We start from the raw sequence: 21150 nt of genomic DNA on the forward strand, positions 1-21150 counted from the left end.
TCTTCCAAGATCGTCGCGCATTTTCTTGTTTTCAGAGAGGAAAGGGGGGAAGAGGGGCCGGCCGGTGGAAATGTCGAGAAGCGGCTCTAAGCAGCGGAGGCTTTATAAGGGCAAAACTTTGCAGACTTGGAGGGCGAGGGAGGGGGAAGGGGAGGCCGGCCAGAAAGAAGCGAAAAAGCTTCAGGGCTGAAACTGCACCCGACCCCCGACCCCGGTGCTGGGACTCGCGCTTTGCGAAACGGCCCGGGTTTGGGCACCGCGTGCCGCGCTCGCAGGCACCAGCTCGGCTTCCAGCAGCAGGCAGAAGAGGCTGCTGTTTCACCCCGGGACGGCCCCTTTCCGCCGAAGCCTTCTGTCCCGAGGGTGGATCCAAGGCTCCCCTCCCCCGTGGGCTTGCCCCCCGTGGCTCGGCTCCGCGAGGAGCGGGCGCGTCCAGAGCGCACGTTTCGATGGCCAGGCTGTGCGCGCAGCCGCGCGCCCGGAGCTGCAGCGCTTGGGTGGGCTTCGCCGCGGAGCCTCCGCGGGTTGGAGCGGCCGGAGCAGCGGCTGCCTTGGGCGTCTGCTGCCTCGCCGACCCTGGGGCAGAGGAAGGTCTGGCCGGCTTCAGACGTGCCCCCATCGCGCGGGCGCACGGCTCCCCTAAGGCCGGCCCGGCGCTGCCTCGGGGGTGCTGCGGGTCTGCGAGGCGACGCGGCCGCTTGGCGCTGCCTAAGCCGCCGGAACGCGGCCCGGCGGAGAGGTCCGGCTTCTGCGCCAGCCGGAACCCAGCCCGCCTCTCGTCTGCAGCGAAGCAGCGAGAGCCGAGAGGTGAGCGGCCGCGGGCGGCTGGGCGGGCGCGCGGGAGAGAACGGGGCGCCTCCGGGCTTCCCGGGGCCACCGCGCGCGCCTTTCGGCCGGAGCGCGCGGGGAGGACTCGGAGGCGCCTAAGGATTCGGGCGGGCGAGCAAGCAAGCGGGTCCCAGGCCCGCTCCCCCCCACCGCCCCGGCTGCGTCCCCACGACCCGCTGGCCCGAGGGGAGCCCCGCTTTAGCTGGCCCGGCTCTCCAGCGCGCGTTCCGGCGGCGCGCGGCGCGGCGCGGCGCGGCACACCGGGCGGTGGTTCCGACGCCGGTTTGGCACCTCGGGCCGAGCTGGCACCGGGTTGGCGAGTGGGCAGACGGGGAGCCCCCTGGGCCCTCGGGGACGGCGGCTTCCGAAGGCGGTGGGGCGCCCCTCCGGGCCGGAGCTGTCTGCTCCGGGGCGCGCTTTGAAGCTTGGAGACCCCGCCGCCGCCGCCGCCGCCGCCGCTTTCTTTCACTTTCTCCTGCAAGAAGAAAGCGAGGTGGGCGGAACGCCCGTTCCAGATGTTCCTAAGGGGGGTCGGAGGGAGCGGGCAGGAGCATCTTCTTTGCATTTTCCAGCAGACCCGGAATGGCACGCCCTCGCCACGCCCCGCAGAAAACGGGGGCAGAATCTGGTCGGGGCACGACTGAGGTTCGTCTCCCTGCCCGGGTCTAACTCGGTGAAATTCGGACGGATTTAATGTCCTATGAACATCCCAGGAAATCCGAGGTTGGGGTTTAAAGCTGGCGTCCTTTCCCTCATCCCCTTTCACACGACTTTTGCAACCACGGTTGGGGGAATCAGTTTATTTGCACGCAGTGGCTGCTGTCACCTGACTTGGGGGAAATCAGTTGGGGAAAAAGTTTATCTGCAGACAGGGCTCTCCATCGGTTGGAGTTTCCTTAACACCCAGTAGACCTTGGCAGCGTCCAGATGTGCAGCGTTCAGATCCCAGAATTCTCAGCAGTGATGGCCAGGCTGGGTGAGGAATTGTGGGAGTTGAAGTCTGGAGGTCACCGGTTTGAGAAACGTGCAGCGTGGTTGGGTGTGTGTGAAGTGTAAAAGCCAGATGGAGGCCTTTCTAGCTAGCAGTGGTGTGGGAATTAGTCCACACGGATCCCGTGTGACGTAGTGTATCATGCAAACCCAGCCGACTGTGGTTTCTTCAGCCAATTACAGTTAAGCAAATTGGCTGAACGTGGTGTGTGAACACTGTCAGGCTGTGTAAATGTGTTTTTCTTTTTTATAAATTTTAATTATGTATTTATTTGTTTTAATTTGTTGTAAACCACCCAGAGTGCCCCATTGGGGGGAGATGGGCGGGGATAAGCCTGCTAAATACATAAAATAAATAAATAACTTGGATGGAAGGATATGAGTGGGTTGATGATGTAGATATTATATCTCCTGTGGCATAAAAAATCTAGGAAATGGCAGTTGGATTGGCGTAGAAACGAAATCCTAGAGCTGGAACAAGGACTCTTGAGGTCATCTAGTCTAACCCCCTTTCATAGTGTGAATCCAAATTAAAGAATCCTCACTCCTAGTTCAGCACTTCCCCCCCCCCAGACCATCCTGTTTTCTTAATATATAAGGTTTAATATATCAGCAGCTGTTCCTGTGTTTTTCCTAGGGGGTGCCTGCCCCTAGGAAGCGCACTTCATTGGAAAAGAAATCTGCTTCTGGCTGTTTTCCTTCTCTTTTGGGGAAATGATTTCTCCCTTCTGAAGGAATATTTACTTTTGCACAGTCGTCTGTCTTGCATTTGTGAATCCTTAGCCGCAACATTTTGTTATCCGCTGCACGGAGGGGTGTGTGTCAAAAAAGTCAAGATGGTGGCTGTGTGATTGCAAGCTCTCTGTTTATACCCTTGTGTATGTTGTAGCAGAATAAGTGTGCAAGCAGAGACACTCCCTTTATGAGGCCTGGACATATCCTCAAGTGGGAAAAATCTATTTATTTGCCCACTTTGTTCTGTTTCTCTTCCCAGTTGGAGTTGGGAGTTGGGAGGGCATGATATAATGGAAATTCTTCTGTACCTTGTAAGAAAAAAAATTAAGATTGAGAAAGCAAGCAGGTCAAGGAGCAGGAAGTGTTAGTTTTCTAGCTTCAGGCAGTTATTTTTAATTTAATGTATTTCCATTTTAATGGTAATAATGTTGTAGTAGGAAGAATTCCTGTGAATGTCCCATGATAGCTTAGGGGAAGGCAAACACTTTACCGCTTGGTAAAGCTGGTTGTAGGAGAGCTGCTACGGAAAGAGATCCCTTGCTGATGATTTCTTGCAAACTTGGAACAAAGCGGGAGCGAATTCACCAGCTCACCGTCCCATCATCACTTTGCATCCTCATTGCTAGCAAAGTTGCTTAGAATTTGCACATATTTCTGTGCAAATATTGAAAGGTGAATCAAGGTGGCAGGTTTTAAAGGACAGAAGAGCCTCAATTTTCAGAGGACAGAAGAGCCTTATTTTCAAGGATCAGCTTGAAAATCTCTGTGTCTGTGTTTTTCAAAATGATTTTCAGCAGATTGTAAATTCAGGGAAGCAGGTCCATCAGTGGATCTGCTTCTGGGGAAGATGCCCAAAATTGAGCTATACGTTCAACCCCCCCCCATTCATTTATTTCCCATATAATGTGGTCCTGCCCACGTTGACTCAAAAATAAAGCCTCCGTATTCCATATTCATATTCCCTGAAGATTCATATTCCCTGAAGATTAAATTTGCTTTCGGTCAGTGGGTATCAGCAGAAGTCTAAACACTCGAATTAAAAGGGCTGGGCTGTGTTGTGTTGTTTAAAGCCCCCTCCCCATGTTTGCACAAATATGAGTGGAAATTAAGGGGGCATTAAGGCGCCGTATATGTGGGGTCTAACACAGTGGCTCAGTTTTCTGAAATGTGTTCGCTTTTTCTGGAATAAAGGAACCAGGGAGAACTGAAATGAAGGATAGGTGGGTGGATGTGGGGGAAGACAGATCTAAGAAAGAACGTGGAAGAAGGAAGAGAAAAACCTTCATGGGGCTGTGTTCTTGGTGGTTTGGTGGATACATCCCTGCTGTTTTTCTGGCCATGTCCAAAAGGGATTGGCCTCTTCTGCAATGTTTTTCTTTGGACTTCCCAATCTAACCTGGAACCCTGGGATTACCTTGTGGTGTCCCATCCAAGAATGATCCTACTTACTTTCCAAACCCAGACAAAATCAGCTGTTGAGGCACAGAGGGAGACAGAGGGGGGAAACTGTGGGAATGAAGGCACAGGATAAACTCATGTCTATGAGCTGACCAAGACTTGCTTGGCACCAAGATGGCCAAGGTAGGTTTTACAGGCATCGTGCCCCTGTAAATGTGAAAATTATATCTTGCCTCCAGCAGGGGGCAGCATCTGACCAATCTTGGTTGAACTCAGACTGCTAAGGGGAGAGGAGACCACTAGGAATTCTTAGGGATTTATATTTTTTATTGTTGTGCTTTAACCTACAGAAAATAGAACAATAAAGGACACAAAACACCAATACAGTCTTTACAGAGAAAACCACAGAAAATGAAACATAGATTACATACAGAGAAAACCACCCAGCCCAGTTTTTAAGTACATTATACCTACAGTGACCAGAAAGTAGTCCTCGACCTACGATGATTCATTCAGCAACTGTTCCAAGTTATGATGGTGCAGAACAAATGGTGGTTACCACCAGTCCTCCGAGTTCTGGCTGTCCCAGCACCCCCGTGGTCATGTGATTGCGATCTGGGCGCTTTGGCAACCGGCTCACACTTACGACCGGTTGCAGCACCCCGTGGTCACATGATTGCCTTTTGCGACATTCCCTGCCGGCTTCCCCAGAAAGTCAGTAAGTGGGCATAAGTGGGGTGCAACCTGATGAGCTGAGGAGGGTAATACATGGATATCTCTACCTGTGAGTCTTTTTTATTGTGAATTCTCTCTCGTTCTCCAGCCTTGCGTAAAAATGTGCAAAATCCGTCAGAAGCAGAAAAGGTGGAAGAACAGGCTCCCAAGGGAGGGGCCATCAGCTGGAGCAGGGCCTGCCTCTGTGCACCCCAGGGAGGGCCACATCTGGCTTCCCTTGGTTGCTTTTTTGCATGATGGCGATCTGTCTTTTCATTTGGAACCAGGGACTTTGCGAGGAAGAGAATCCCCCCTCCCCCAAAAACATCCCCCAAATCCAGACTCTGATGCTGCTGGCTATTCTTAAAGAGAGTGGGGGGGGGGGCAAATCTTAGAATTGGAACAGTGCCTCCTATTCAGGCCCTTCAACGTGGGTTCCTAGTTGGGAAGGGTCCCTCGGTGACCAAGATTGACTTCTAGGTTAAAGCCCCTCCAGATGGTTCTTGGTTGGTTTCTGCAAAATTCTGTGCCCCGTACAGGAGTTCCCCCCTGCCCGTTGGGGGAGGATGCCCCCCATGCAGTAGCTTCCCTTCCCCCAGTAGGAAGAAACGGGGAGCAATGATGAATAACCCAGCATTTTAAAAACCTGAAGTCTCCTTTGAGTCAACTTGACTCTTGGGGACGCCACGGACATCTTATTTTTTTATTCACCTGCATCAGGCAACCAAACCTGTGACTCTGGGTTTGCATAATATATACCAACAAGTATTAATATTATGATTATTAAAAACGTTAAGATTAGAAAAGGCACAGAACTAAAAAAATAAAAAATACCAGGCGAAGAGCAGAGGTTAATGACCCGGGAGCCATCTCAGTGTTTCGGCAGTCCCCTGCGGTCCCCAGGCCTGATGGCACAATCAGGTTTTAACCAGGAAAGTTAAAAAGGATAAGGCCAGCCTCACTTAGGGGGCAGAATGTTCCATCAAGTGGGGGCCACAGCAGAAAAGACCCACCACCTAGGACCCACCAAGTGAAGCTCCCTAGCCAATGGGACTCATGGCATGTCCTCTCTGGTGGGATGGGCAGATGTGTTTGGGGAGAGGCGGTCTCTCCAACAAGGTGCACGTATTTTTTCTGGCAACCATAGATGGCTTTGCCACTGACTTCTTCTAGACTGGGTTTTCATTTTCCCATCTACGCGAAGACCCTGGCCTTTCCTGGTGGTCTCCCATCCACATCTTAACCACACCCCACCCAGCTTAGCTTCCCAGTCCACATGAGGTCACCAGGGGTTTAGGCTCTAAAAATCCTCTGTAACATCTAAGCCAGGCAAGCCGCTGGGGACAGAAGGTTTGCTCGGGTGGAAACAGATTATGGCTTGTTGCAGATTGAAACCTGCCTTCTCCAGCTTGGAAGTGGAAGAGTAATCTGGGGGGAGGGGTTAAAGGAAGGGAAGGGGGTCTGAGTCTCTACCCTTTGGACTCTCCCACCCGAGCCCCCCTGCATTTTCATTTCAGCTCTGATCTCCTCTTGCTAATCTGTTAGTGGCCCTGCTCTGTGCAGAAGTTTCATTTAAAAAAAATAGACAGGCAGTTTAGCTTAACTCCTTTATTTTCAACGAAGAAAACAAAATCCAGTCAAACTCACTTTTGAAGGCAAAATTGGTAGCACGTGAACCTGGCCCTACCTTCCTTTTTTCTTTCCTGGATTAACAAGACCTAAAACTTTTCTGTCTCGGATAATGATTCCATTGCTAGATTTAGAAGTTGCGTTCTCCAAATCTTGATGCAACGGCGCAATCTTAGTGTCTTCCTGTCCTGTTGCTAATGCAGTGCTATTGAGTAGACGGAGTTCTTTTTAAAACCCTTCTAATTTTTTTTTTTAAACCAGCGATGGGAAAAAAGTAAATAGGTGAGATCTTTTTGCACCGTGAGAAGAGATGCATGGTTAACACAGCACTTCAACATTTGGAATCCAGGGATGGGAAAATTATTTGGAGCATCAAACTGGCGTTTCTTGGCTCCGTTTTTCTGGTGCATGTCTGGACTTCCATAAATAATGTGGCCGCACACGAGCACTTTGGATGGAGAGTTAATTTTGCTGTAAATAGTGCAGCAGAATCCCTGGGAGACAAACAGGGTCATTTCTCCCTGTGATTGATTTGGGGCTGTGTTGCCTTTAGGTTACACTTTAGGGTAAACTGTGGCTAATTTAAAAAAAGGGGGGGAATTTAAGATGTTCTTCCATTGCCCCATGACCTGATCCCTTTGCAGACCAAAGCAGACTTTTGGATTTCTACTTAACTGCAGTCAAGCTATCTTCTCTGTGCCTCTGCAAATGTGTTGGATTACCCCAGTGTTTCTCAAAGTTGGCAACTTTAAGATGTATGGACTTCAACTCCCAGAATTCCCTGGCCTGCAGGGCCTTTGCTGAGAATTCTGGGAAGTGACCTTTACCCATCTGGAAATTGCCAGGGGTGGGAAATACTGCCATAGACGGTCTTCCTAGCCTGAAGATGTGGGTCGCCATTAGATGGCAGCAAAGCCACAGAGAAACTCAATCTTGACTTCTGCTGGAGATGGCCTCTGAGAGGTGATGTTCAGCATCATCAGGAGGATCATGGCTAACCCTTCGGGGGTTTGATTCTGGAGAACTACTGATCAGGGTTGAGAAGATCCTGATCACAATTACATAAAGGATAGTCTATCTGGGGTCCTCCAGATGAACCGGACTACGGTTCCCTTTATCATTGGAGATGCTTGCTGGAGCTGAAATCCAGATCACGTAAAAGTGCATCAGGGGAGGGGAGCAGTTGTTGATTTGGAAGAAGAAAGCAACTTAGGTTCTAAACCACCATGTAACCATGTTAGTACAAAGCTCAAAAAAGCTGCTTTGAAGAGCCACAGTAGGGTGGTGGTGAAGACACTGATTGAACACAGGAGACTCAAATTGAAGTCCTCACTCAACCACAGAAGCTCCAGATGTGACTTTGGGCCCATTGCTGGCTCTCACCCAATCTCAGAGGGTTCTCCTGGGGATAAAAATAAGGGTAGAAGACCCCCATCCCCACCCCATATGCTCGGGCCATGCATTGTTTTGGGTTCAAAAGCAAAAAGGGGTGCAGTGCCTTAAAGCAGGGGTTCCCAAGGTGGGTGGTACCGCTCTCCCTGTGGGTGGTGGAAAGATCTAGGGGGTCGGTGAGGGAAAAGGGGGTGGCGTGGGTTAGTGTGGCATGGCTGGCTGGGGAATTCTGGGAGTTGAAGTCCACCCATCTTAAAGTGGCTGAGGTTGAGGAACACGGGTTTAGTGTCTGGCCCGGTTCTGTTTTCTGATCAAGAGAGGGTGAAGGCCGAAGAATGCCCTTCTGTCTCCCACTGGAAGACCCCAGCAATGGAAGGAAGCGGCTGCAAACCAGGATTCTGGGTCTAGAAGGAGAGGTGGTTGTTTTCAAAGAAAGCAGCTTAGCTATCCTCCTAGAAAAAAACATTGCAGCGTGCCCAAAGGTTGCCTGCATTATACACTGTATTATGCGCAACTTGCCTGTCTCCATGGCCCGGTCTGGACCTGGCTTCCATCGCTCTGCTTCACAAATCGGGGTGTTCGTTCAAGGGGTTTTCGCAAGGGACTCCCACGTCTCCAGGCCTACGGGGTGACAGTGTCCAAAGGGGGACATGGTGAGGTGGGGGAAGAGATCCACGGGGTTGAGCCCTGAAATCCGGAGTGCCGTTCCGGCCGCCCAGAGTCCGGGAGGTGCAACAATGAAGCCCTTTCAGAAGCCGATGTGACATGATGCTTCCTTGTGCTTGGTGGTGCAAGCCCACGGGTAGGGCGTTCAAATGATGATGAATCGCTTCTCTTTCTTCCTTTCTCTTCGTGTCAGGGGTGAAGCCGCCGGCTCGTGCTGCACAAGCCCTCCGTTTGTGTCGGGGGTGAAACAAAGGGGGAAGGTCTACAGCTGAGGACCACCTTTTATTTCCTGTCTGTGGAAGGTATGGAAAGTGTGTTTCGCTGTTGCTAATCATAAGGTCTTCGGCGGGTCTCTCCTGTTGCAAAGGCGCTGCTTTTCAGCCAGAAGATTCTTGGGGTTTAAGTTTGGTGCCCGCTGTGCGTGTTCTTTCTTCCTCCCCCGAAATAAACTTTATTTAACGTGCTTTCCCATTCACGATAGCATGGGAGTGGTGGAAAGAAAAAAATGAGGGAATGAGTGTTTGCAATGCACGTATACTCCATTGGGTGTTGCAAAGCCCGACTGGGCATGGTTCTTGACTCTAGATCTTTGCATCGGGTCTTCCCACGTGAGCCTTCCTGAAGTTGGCGACTCGGGCAGTTGTGTTATTCCAATTGCTCCGGATTGCAAGTGTGGCGAAGGAGACGTTGAGGAGCTGTCCACTAGCAGTTGGCCTGGACTTCCTCTTCTCTTGTCTCATGGCCACCAGCCTTGATGGTTTTCACCTTGTGGACCAAAAGCCAGACATCCATAGAGGCTGAATTGAGAAAAATGGAAGCAAACGATCCATTGAATATTGATGATTTCCCATTCTGGGTGCAGAAAACCTGCATGTTCGGGGTTGGGAATACTTGCTCTCAGCTGGTAGGTGCTTTGAGAACAGTGTTGGATCCGCAGTTCAAGAAACATGCTGTGTTTTCCCGCTGGGGGAGCTTTCTCCCCCAAATGTAATGCTAACGTGCAGGAACACAGAAAAGCCCACCCTGATTTTGCACATGCGGTGTGAGCTAGAATCAAGCCTGAACAAGGCTGGGTTTAAAACCAGAGACCCTCCTTGATTTGGCATCATGATTCTGACCAGAATGGCACCCAGGGAAAAGGTACGGAAATAAAAAATTCCTTTTCTGAAGCGTTGACACGTGCTTATGAGATGCCCTTTGCCAACTCTACTGGCTGGCACAGGGGGGCAGAAAGCAGGCGTGCAGGTTTTCACAGAGCAGGTGAAGGAAGCTGTTCTTCCTCCCCCTTCGAAATGGGGAATTGATTTTTCTCTATAGTCAGGGCATGGCAGGGTTGAAAAAATGGTGGCTCTCTGCTAAAATTCACCTTTTAGAGCAGTGTTTTTCAAACTTGGCCACTTGAAGATGTGTGGACTTCAGCTCCCAGAATCTCCCAGCATCTCCCAGATAGTATGCTGGCTAGGGAATTCTGGGAACTGAAGTCCACACATGCTGGCTGGGCGATTCTGGGAGTTGAAGTCCACCCATCTTAAGCTGCCAAGTTTGAAAAACTCTGTTTTAGAGAATTCTAGATATTCAGGGACCTTTAATACTTTGGGGAAGGTAATAGAGCCAATTTCCTTTCCCAAATGGCAGTTCTGCAACTCGGCTCCCTCAGTTGTATCCAAGAGACTGAAACTCGATCACCCTCCCTTGGAGCAGAGGTAGAATGATTTTTTAGAGATTTCCTAGCACTCCCCCACTTGGTGTTCTACAGCTGGGTTGGACTTTCGCTCCCAGCATCCCTAGCTAGCATCCAAGGAATTCTGGGAGTTGAAGTCCAACATCTGAGAAACTTTAGGGAAGGCTGTCCTAAGATGTGGCCACTCAAGGTTCGGCAGGCGAGGGAGAGCCTTGACCAACTTTGCTGAGCCCATCTCCAGGGGTAAGACTGGCTACATTTAACCCTTTCTTGTTCACGCTTCCAAACTTCTTGTGCAAATACTAGGGAGTCCAGCAACGTTCCCTTCCTCACGGCTGCTGCCAAAGCGTGTTTTGTTGGCTAAGGATTTGGGGAGATCTGGATCTTAGCCTAGATCTGGAGGACTCCAAGTTGGGGAAGCTGATGGAGGTTGCATATCCATTCATGCACATGGAAGATACTTCAACAGCCTGGGGATTGGTGCAGTTAGCACTGCTCGTTGCACACTTGTGAGTGTGAATGACTTTCAGTGTTGACTTTCCTGCCCTGCTGACCTGGACATGGAGGCTTCCCTAATAAACTTCCAAGGAATTCAAGTGTTAGAATCATAAAGTTGGAAGGGACCATAGAGATCAACCGCTCCGGCCCCCTTCTTGGTGCAGGATCCACTAGAGCATTTTGACAGAGGATCGTTCAGCCCCTGAAGACCTCCAGTGAGGGAGGACCCAACACGTCATCTGGCAGCCTGTTTCATGGGAACGTGGTTAGAAAACGGCTGGGTTTGCAGGTTGGACTAAGCTAGAATCAAGTTTGTTTGTCTGTGGGTCAGCAGCCCTGCCATTAGTGCACGTGAAGCGTGATACGCAAACCTAGACGGTGGCGGCTCATTCACCAAACCGTGTGGAAACCAACCATGGTTCATTCTGATCTATAATAAGAAAAATGGTAATTTATTAAACTTGAACCCAGCCAGTGCATTGGGTTCTGCTGGAGAGAACTGAGTTGCAGTCTCCCCTCTGATATTAATCCTCCGAGGGGCTGCAGGGGGACGACAACGTGGCCTGTGTAAATCAGGCAAAACCTGATGCAAATGATTGATTTGGCTCTGAAAAGCATTCCGACGCAATCGATTTGGAGAGAGAAACTGATGCAGATGTAGTAGGTTTGACTCGGATGTTCAGCTTGGTTTGCGAAAGGCCGTTTCTGCAGAGAACGGTCCGAATTTGTTCAGAGGTGTCCTACTCAACTGGATTCCGGAGGCTGATTTGATTTGGAAATGGGATTGAATCGCGGAACCACCTTTGTGCATGGCTGTAATGCAGGGTTTCTCAACCATGGCAACTTTAAGATGGGTGGACTTCAATTCCCAGAATTCCCTGGCCAACATGCTGGCCAGGGAATTCTGGGAGTTGAAGTCCATGCATGCCAGCGGGGGGATTCTGGGAGTTGAAGTCCATGCATGCCGGCGGGGGGATTCTGGGAGTTGAAGTCCATGCATGCTGGCGGGGGGATTCTGGGAGTCGAGGTCCACCCATCTTAAAGTTGCCAAGTGTGAAACACCCTGGTCTACGCGCAGCCTTCCAGCTGAAGCTTCCATATCATGGGGAGAAGGACTAGGTGTCCTTCCTGGGCTCCTGGGTGGCCGGTGGATGGAAGAGGTGATGTACTCCTGCCCTTACCTGGCACTTCTGTGGAAGTGGGGCGTCCGTGCCCACCTCCTTGGCGAGGTGAGAAGCACCGTGTCCCCTTCTGCGTTTGAGCAGTTCCTTCGCCCAGCCTTCTCTGCAGTGCCTCCTGCAGCTGGACCGCCGGACCTCCTGCCCGCTCCCTTTGTCCCACTGCCCTCGTGTAGGAAGTCATCTTCTTGGAGCAAAACCTCCAGATCCTTCCAGGGGGACCGAGGGTTGGCTCCAAGGCGGGGAGGGGAAGGGACGGGAAGGGAGGGGAGGACCCAGAAGACGCCGGATCCCCAGCTTTGCTCGGGCTCTCTACCGAAGACGTCTGGAAAGCAGAGGAAAATGGAGAAGAAGACGCCGGCCGAGAAGACAGGAAACTCTTGCAGATGCCAGAAGAATTCCTAGTACGTCCCTTGGTTTCTTCCCCCCTTTCTTTTTCCTTTTCTGGCAGTTTTTCAGCAGCTTGTAAGTTCCAAACCATTCCTTTTGAGTCGGCTGTGGAAGTTACAGATACGTACTTCAACAATGCTCTTTATGGTCGATCTGATCATTAAACGTAACTTCAGCCCTAAGAGCTCTTTTCCTGGAGGAAGGGGATAAAGTGGGGAGAATGGGCATCCGGATTTCTTCGCCGTTTCTTTTCTTTTTCGTGGGGGTTCGTTCTGCTCATAGGCCAGCATGGATGGTGATTTATAAGTGTTTGCTCAGGAACCCTTAGTCCTAATTAGGCACTTCTGAACTCTTTTTAACCCACTTTTATTTGCTGGAAGAGCGGAGTTTTCTCTATGGCAGTGCAAAAATGTGTGAACTTTCTTTGATGAGTGTGTGGGTGAGCATGGAGCTAGGTCAGGTTTCAGTGACATGAAACTGAGTTTGTGGGGAACGTCTGCATGTATGTGCCAATTGAGGGTAAGAGATGGAAGTTTCTTCCCATCTTTGGGGCATTTGAGCCAAGAAAACTCTGTCCTGTGCTGGTATTTTTAAGGATGTTCTCGATTTAATTGGGAAAAGCTTGCTATCTTCTCTTTAAACTCATGCTAAACTAAAAAGTCGGTTCTCCCTGTACAGCACCTAGCACCCTCTGAGGATTCAGTAGCTCTCTGGAAATTTGCAAATTGTAAGTCATCGTTGCTGGGGCACACCAGAAGTAGGGTTAGGCTGGCCTAAATTATTTGCTTTGCGGTGCACAGTCTTCGCGAACCCTAGGCTGGTTTAGAAAAGGGGGATCTGAAGTTAGCTGCTTCTTTGCGCATCTTGCAAAGCCTTGCTTAAATTAACTTGGATTTATCTTACTCCAAACAGCCCAATGATTGTGGTTTGGAAAACACGGTGTATGGATTAGCCCGATGAGTAAACCCATCAATGGGAGTTTATTCAGTAAATCAACGCTACGCAGACCAAAGCTTGGGGGACAATAGGGTGCATGAATCAGATCCGCGATATTTGGATTAAAAATGGTGACATTACCATCAAACACTTTGCCAGATCCTTATGGCATTGAAAACTCTCTTTATGAGATGGCTTACAAGAAAGAGAAGATCTGGTATCTGTTGAAAATGTGCTACCTGAAGGGGAAATGCTAATCAATCGGAATTGATTTTGAAAGCCCAAAGCCTTGTAACAGATTGAGAATTTCATTTTTCCTCTTTTTTGAAAAAGAAAGGGCTTTCTAATTCATGGATTCTCACCCACTTTCTGAAGCTTTAAAAGCAGTTAAATGGTTTACAGCAGTGTTTTTCAAAACTTGGCAAGTTTAAGATGGGTGGACTTCAACTCCCAGAATTCCCCAGCCTGGCTGGCTGGGGAATTCTGGGAGTTGAAGTCCACCCATCTTAAACTTGCCAAGTTTTGAAAAACACTGGTTTACAGTATCTGAAGTTTTTCCTTCCCTATAGATTGATGTTGTCTACAAATGATGCCAAACTGTCTTTGACGATGCAGGTTCCTGTGTTATATATTTGAACTGTATTAGTTAAGAAAGGGTTTGCGTTTATATGGAAGAAACTTTAGAGTTTCTGCGTTTGAAACCTCGTATCTTGAACGCATGGGGGTTCTGTCACTGGAGGCTTTCCACCAAAGGTCAGCCGTTTATCTGGGATGGTTCAGGGGTTCTTCCCCAGCGGGGTGGACTAGAAGACCTCCCAAGGTCTCATTCCACCCTAGGAGTCTAGGTTCATCCAAGGAGATGTGTGACCTTCTCTTTCATGCCTTTGTCTGCATCAGGGAAATGCTTAAAGTTACATTTGCACAGCGTGCTAAGATTTGTAAATGCACATCTTGGTTAGGTCTTTTTTATGGCTTGGGGGTTAGAGGCAATCGCAGCCCTTTGATGGTTCCCTGTATTATGTCAACTCCGAAAAGGGATTCGTTTAGTGACCAGGTGGCCCTAGTATTGGGGGAGGGCAGCCACTGGGTTTGACTTTTGATCATTTGCAGCGAGCCTCTCGTTTAGGAAAACAAGCCAGCTTCACATTCAGGGTTGTGATCCCAGCTTGATTCCTTGCATCCTGGCTAAAGCCAGTTTGGGTTAAACTTCTCTTGAAAAGTTTGGTTTCCAGCCACCACGGTTCAAATGGTGAGGGAGGAGGAGAGGGGAGGGTGAGACAAGGGATACCAAGCCTCCTCTCCAAACTCCTTGCAACAGCCCTACGCGGTAGGCCAGTTTTAAGTTCAATTTTAAACATCAGGACTGTCTTTGTATCCCCACCTTGGATAAATGGGCCCAGGGCTGTTGAACCAAGCACACATCGTAACCTTGGTCAGGCAATCTGTGTGGGCACTCAGCAGCTGTCCAAGAGAAGGACAGAACAGACATAACCTGGGCTGAATGAAGCCTGGCTTCATTCCTGTGGCTAATGCAGGAGGCGGTGTAGAATAACCCTGGCTCTCTGCATCTTGAGGAATAGAGAGAGAACTAGCATTATAATTTTGCATTTCAAGCCTGCCTCCCTTTGGGGCATTCACACAAGATGCGTACCAAGCTCAGTGAAAGACATTGGGAACGCCCGCGAGAAACTTGAGCAGCGCTCATCTTGGCATTGATTTATTGGTGATTGTTTGATTGATTGATTGATTGATTGATTGATTGATTGTTTGGGCTGGGTTTGCGTGTGGTGAGAATCCAGCTCGGTCATGGAGTGTTAAGGATCGGGGTTTAGGGTGGACCCCGCACTCAGTAGCCAGGTGAACAGGGCTGGGTAAGGGCTGGTGGGTGAAAAGCAGGTGTGGTGTGCAGAGCTGGCACCCCCTGCCTTGGCATAAAGTCCCCCCTTGTCCGAGAGCCGGTTTGTGCATTGGGGAGACGCCGGGAGGAAGCCTGCAAAGGGCCCCCTGAATCTCTCCAGCAGTCCTCTGCACCCTCCACGCTGTTTACTCCGGAGGCTGACATTTGCAAGGCAACCCTTGTTTCCAGCACGGCCGGGATCAAGGGCTGTTTTCTATCCTGTTTAATCAGAGGCCTGTCTTGTCTGCGGGCCGTGCAAAAGCAGCCCTGGGGGCAGATCCTAAAGATTGCTTAAAATGCCCTGATGCGGCTTCCTCTGTCGTTTTCATGATCTGCTTCCTCGGCTAGATGTGGTACAGTCCCCTCTGACTGGAATAGTCCCAACCTGAGAGGGGTCACACACTCTCTCTCTCCTCCTATTCTCTCAAAAGTGGGGAAGAGGCCGTCCACAAATGGCTCTCCCCAGCACCCCATTTATGGGCCGTGGAGTCCCCCAGGGGACAGGGCCAATATTTCCAGATGTTATCGATCGATGAATTCATGGATTGATCGGAGATACAGAGCTGCCCATTTTACGCAAGGGGGGCCCAGCGGTGTGACGGAGCCCGTTTCCTGGTTGTGCAGATGGATTGTTTTGTAATTTCTCTTGGCTGCTGGGTGTTTGATTTGTGTGTGTGTGTTTTTACTCTGTTTAGTATTGTTCGACACCCAGAGTCATGTATTTAAGATTCAATCAATCAATCAATCAGACTCTGGGCAGCTTACAGGTTTAAAATCCACAAACCCACCAGGATAGATATAGTCTAAACATTTATGCTCCCTTACACCCATCTAATGCTCTACCCCTTCTTTTAGATCAGTGTTTCTCAACCTTGGCAACTTTAAGATAGGTGGACTTCAACTCCCAGAATTCCCCAGCCAGCCATGCTGGCTGGGGAATTCTGGGAGTTGAAGTCCACCTATCTTAAAGTTGCTAAGGTTGAGAAACACTGTTTTAGATGCTCGCTTTTTATATAAGCTTTTATTTTTTAATTCATCTACTGCATCTGTTATACCTCCTGGCTTTCCATAATTGTCTAGGTTTTTATTTTTACTCTTAATATATCCTTGACGCTTCTTTTAACGACCGTACCCCGCCTTCCTCATGCTGGCCTAGAGCTGCAATAAAGATTGGATTGGATTTGATCACAAACCCACCAGCGCTGAAAGATAACCGATGACCCCACTCCCCATCAATCTGTGAATTTTAAGGGGTAAAAAAATGGGGCCAGAGGTTTGATAGAAGCTCTTGGCATCGTTGCATTGTCTGAAAACACCACTGATTTTTTCCCCCCTTCCTTGTTGGAAGGGGGTTGGGTGGCAGAGAAGTTTAATCTATCACCATCTTCATCATCATCTCTTTTTTTCCCGTTGCTTTTTGCTGGGGATTGCTTTACGCTTCAAATTTCGGTTGCACGAAAAACGAACGGCTTGGTGGGAAACAACCACTCTGTTCTGTTCTGTTGCTTGGTCGCCATTTTATACATTTTCCGGACGACCCGTAGTTAAGAACGGAGCCTAAGATAGCAAAATTTGGGTTGAATAAACAATGATTCAAGTTCAATACACAATGGTTTGAGTTCATTGCACAATACTGCTTGTACAGTATGATACAATCATAGTGTTCCGGGTTACGTACAAATTGTACTTAAGGACAGAACTTGGGAACGGAACTCGTTCTGAAACTGGGGACTCCCTGTATGTATGTGTTGTAGATGTTTGGTATTTAATTTTGTATTTAATTTTGTGGTTTATATTTATATGTTGTAGATGTTTAATGTTATGTGGTTTGGGGTGGTGATTTTTTTTGGTTTATTGTACGCCACCCCAAGTCCCGCTGTTTTGAGTTCTAAATCTTGCTAATAAATAATTAGTAAATAAATGATGCTCAAGTTGAATAGGCTTAGAATGAGCTCTGTGGTGTTTGTGCAAAATAGCGTGTTCCTAGCTGGAATTCTGCCATTTAAAATCTGAAGCATCTGCAGATATCTGGAGTTTTTCCTTAATGCAAGACTTGGGGCAAAATTGTGGGGCTGTTGATGAACAACTGCGGCCTCTTTCAGGCACCACAAGGTGGCGCACCTCTCTCTCCCTTCCTGAAACGCTTAATCTGAGTTTAGGAAACCTGGATGCTGGCCTGTGCACAGTCATAAGGATCTGGGCTCTCCAAGCTCAACATTTTCACGGCCTCTTTCAGCCCCCTTCTTCCTCTTCTCCTCGTCCACGCATGGACATTGGAAAAAGGAAGAGGTAGCGCCCAGCCCAACTTGGCTGAGCTCCAAAAACTAAGCAGGTTAGAGCTGGGCCGTATTCGGATGGGAGACCACTAGGAGATCCCAGGACGGGGTGTTAGGTTGGGAAGGAGGGGAAAAGTCCCAGAGGGGCAACGGCAGATCTCTTCTCTGTTGTTAAGAAAACTGAAGATATGCTTCTGTGAAGCCGCCAAAGTCTGGAGGGAGATTTTTTTACTTTCTCTTTTTGTATATTCTTTCCAGATGGTTCTTTATCCTCCCCCTCCCTTGGTTTATTTTGCAAAGCGGAGCAGAGTGAGACTTGGTTAGCACTTGGATGGGAGACCACAAGGAAATCTCAGGACTGGATGGAAGACTGGGCTGTAGAGAGGGGCCACAGCCAGTTTTGAGAACAGCAATCTGGTTTTTTTTTCTTTCTAAGCTTCCTTCCCCCCCCCCCCCCTTCCCGACACGTCTCCTTTTATTCTTTTTCTGATGTTCTTTTTCTCTCTCTCTCTCGTGCTGAAAAATAGGGCAGGCCATCTGGGAAGGGACACCGTGCTCTTACCAGAGGTCCAAACTGATAATTGCTGAGAGGTTTTGGAATAAATGCGAGGACTGTCTGTGCCTCCCCCCTGGATTTAATGCTTTATTTTTCCTTTTAAAATTTTTATTTATTTATTTATCACACACACACACACACATAAATAATATAGCTGCACATCTCACACAAAGTGACTCTGATTGAAGGAGGTGGTGGCTTTGTAGGTATCACCCCTTCAAGCCTCTTGACAGTCCGGCTTGCAGTGCGCCGGATCTTTGGGATCAACTCATTAGCTAATCAGCAGTGTGCAAATTTAAGTGTTCTTTGCACTTGCTCAAGCAAACTGCCCTGAGTCCAGCATGGAGTGAAGAAAAATCATACAGTGCAAACACACCGGCGTGTTATCCTAGCAGGCCGGCTGCTGAAATGGTTCCTGCAAATCTAACGTACTCTGGATTGTAGGGCTCACATTGCAGATATCACACTTGCCGCACGCAGACCATTGTCTTACATTGTGGGTATTGCACATTATACTAAACCATCGTGGTTTGTCTAGTTCTGGCTTAATTCTAGCATAGTGTTAGCCCCACTTAGGGATAACGTACTCAGAAAGCCAGCCAAGTTGTTGCATGCACATTAAAAAGGGATGGGACTTTGATCATGGGGGTGCACCCTCCATCTTGACTTTTTTTGACCCCTCCCCCCATCGGCAGACTTTCCTGAACCCAGTCATGGTTTGGCTTGAGAGGTGGGCCCTGTCATTCAGTTGCCACTGAGACTGTCTGCTCTTGCCCTGATATTGCATCTATTCCCATTCACTTCATGCCTCCCTTTTCATTTCCAGGTCCCTTCATGGTAATTCTTAAGGGCTTACAGAGCTGTGAATGTTTGTGAAGATTCCATCATAGCTTAGCAGCTAAACCAAAGGGTTTGTCATGGAGGCCTGGTGGCTGCAATGGGTTTGAAAACAGCTTATTCTTCCTCTTCTCCTCCTCCTTCTCCTCCTTGTTTGTCTCCTTCTCCATCTTCTCCTTCTCCATCTCCTCCTTCTCCATCTCCATCTCCTCCTTCTCCATCTTCTCCTTCTCCATCTTTTCCATCTTCTCCTTCTCCATCTTCTCCTTCTCCTTCAGTTGGACTTTGTGTTACCACAAAGTGGCTCAATTTTTTTTGCCCCGCCTGCTTCCTTTGAATCTGTTGGATTCCTTTGCTGGGTGTTGGCATCCACCAGGTCTGGAGGAAGGTGGATTAATAGACCAGATGGCATGTCTTTAGTCAAGAAGGTTCCTCCACTTTAGATAGCTATGGATGAGCACCAGTGAAGTCTTCCCAACGAGGAATCTTGGCAAAATATGTTCTGGGGACCTTCCTGTGCGCCTCCTTCCCATGCAGGACAATAGAATTGATGTTATTCCGCCAAGTTATTTCCTCTGCTTTTTTGCCGGAAGAAATGGTTAACCCCTTGACTGTTTCCAGTGACACAGATTTTTAGCTTCTTTTGTCGGTCCACCACAAACGCTTTGAAGCAGATGGACAGGCGTCAATATTCCGCCCAGATGTGCATTGGCCTGGATGCAAGCGGAGAGCTTGAAACCACAGCAGCTGCATCCTGGTCCTACATCTGGAGGGGGGAACTGCCGGGAAGTTCAGTTTCAGGACTGGATGGACAATAAAAAGTCCCATTTGATCGCCTACTTTAATATAACCGGTATTATCTTCTGCTGGGCCTTTCAGAAAGATCTGTGATGGCTAGTTAATGGCGAGAGAAGCATAGCTAGAATGAGGAGGCCAGGCAAAGGGAGAAAAGAGGGGAAGGAAGGCAGTTTTATGCTACCCTGATTCCATTCCCCAGATCTTCCAGGCTAGTGGTACAGACGTAGTCGCCAGGGCCAAGGTGGGTATTTGCCAAAGGCGAGCAGCTTCTCTAAGTTGCCAAAACCAGACTCCTAATGGCTCCACGTCTCCTGTTCCATCTTTGCAGTGCTGCTCTTCTTTTCATGGCCAATCAGTAGTGATAAGGATGATGAGTGTGAGGATGAAGATCCTCCTCCTCCTCCTCTTCCTCCTCCTAGCATCCAGAGCCTAGTGCTAAGGTACTGAGGCATGAATGGGATTTGTTGCCTTAACAGGGAGGGGAGAGGGAAGGAGTTCTTAACAATGAGAAACTGACCCCCGCCCCGGAGGTGGGGGGCTCTGGAGACGAGACGGCCGGCTGGTCTGCCAAGAAGATTTGAGCACGGTGCCATTGCAGGCGTGGCACCATGTGGGCGGCCCCAATGCACTTGGGAAGCCTGGCCGGAGAAGGGAAGGAAAAGAACGGTGGGCATTGCAGGTGGTTCCTCCTATGGAGGGCATCAAATCCCCCCCCCCCAAGAAAAAATGCAGCAAAAGAAGAGATTCTTCCCTTCTTCCCGTGTTATTCCATGTCAGTCGTTTCGGTATTGTGCGTGATGAATTCTGCCAGTCAAGGGACACACGTTGGCATGATCTTCCTGGCCCGAGACCCCCACTTTCCCTGCACAGCACATCAGATGGAAAGGTTGGGGTGAGGTGCTGGCAGCTGTGGAGCAATGGTTGCGTGTTAAGATGCCCGCCGTGCTTTTTCTTGGTGGGGCAGAGCGCATCACGGAGGGGTGAGGAGAACCACCGCTTTCTTTTCCAGCTCGAATGGGACAACTCGGCAAAGGTTGCAGGCGTTGGAAAAGCACGCTGGATTCCACAGATTAGCTTTGAATGGGCTAATTGTGGACTTCAGATAAAGACACGCGTGGCCCCGATTGGCCACAGCCATCTCACCCTGGCAATGGGGCAGAAAGTCCTGGTTTTGCAAAAGAAGGTTGTAAGTGTGCACGGGAGCTGAAAGGCCAGGCCAGCCCTGGGCAAAGCAGAGAGTTTTTCAAGGGGACCATTGATTTTCATGTGCTTCTTGCGCCTCCCCTGCCCTTGTGGGCGGGGTCACGATGGCACGTGGCCTGGGATGTTAACGGAGAGGGCTGCAGCATGAGTAAAGCTGCATTGCTGCGTTCCTGGATCTTGCAAATATGCCCTGGGTGTCACGACTTATAAAGCTAATTGAAATTGCCACCAGCCGTTCAGGTGGGAGTTTATAACCTTTGTTTGCACCCCGTTGAAGGCCCAGGGAGACATGGAATGGGACAGAAGATGGGCCAGGATCTTCTGGACCGATTGCACGTGCCGGTGATCTGGGACACAGAGTTGCTTTTGAAGTTTGTTCCGCCTTGGTGGTGAATCACCGCTAGGTTCAGATATAGTTTGCCCTTGCTCTTTGTTCTAAGGACTGTGGTGGAAAGGCCCTGCGGTGGATGGGGACTCCATGGGACAAAGGCTTTTGCCCAGCGTGAGTAAATTTAAAAAATGCAAGGAATGTAAATAAGGCGTTCCTT

General features: G+C 49.4%; 1 protein-coding gene across 2 annotated transcripts in view; it reads left to right on the forward strand.

Annotated features, from left to right (window-relative positions):
* Positions 1 to 292: 292 nt before the first annotated feature.
* The window catches only part of GJC2 (gap junction protein gamma 2), a 59064-nt gene continuing 38206 nt past the window's right edge, over positions 293 to 21150 (forward strand). Inside the window, exons 1-2 of one of the 2 annotated variants that reach the window (XM_088150263.1) lie at positions 293 to 807; positions 8546 to 8654. The gene's annotated coding sequence lies outside the window, so the exon portion shown is untranslated. Of the gene's footprint in view, positions 808 to 8545; positions 8655 to 12002; positions 12114 to 21150 lie in introns of those variants that run through there. The other variant, XM_088150264.1, reaches the window with a different exon arrangement.

The sequence above is a fragment of the Python bivittatus genome, unplaced genomic scaffold, assembly GCF_059951505.1.
Source record: "Python bivittatus isolate LINGU-HERP-01145 unplaced genomic scaffold, Pbiv_v1 ctg000610_np1212, whole genome shotgun sequence".
Lineage (NCBI taxonomy): Eukaryota > Metazoa > Chordata > Lepidosauria > Squamata > Pythonidae > Python > Python bivittatus.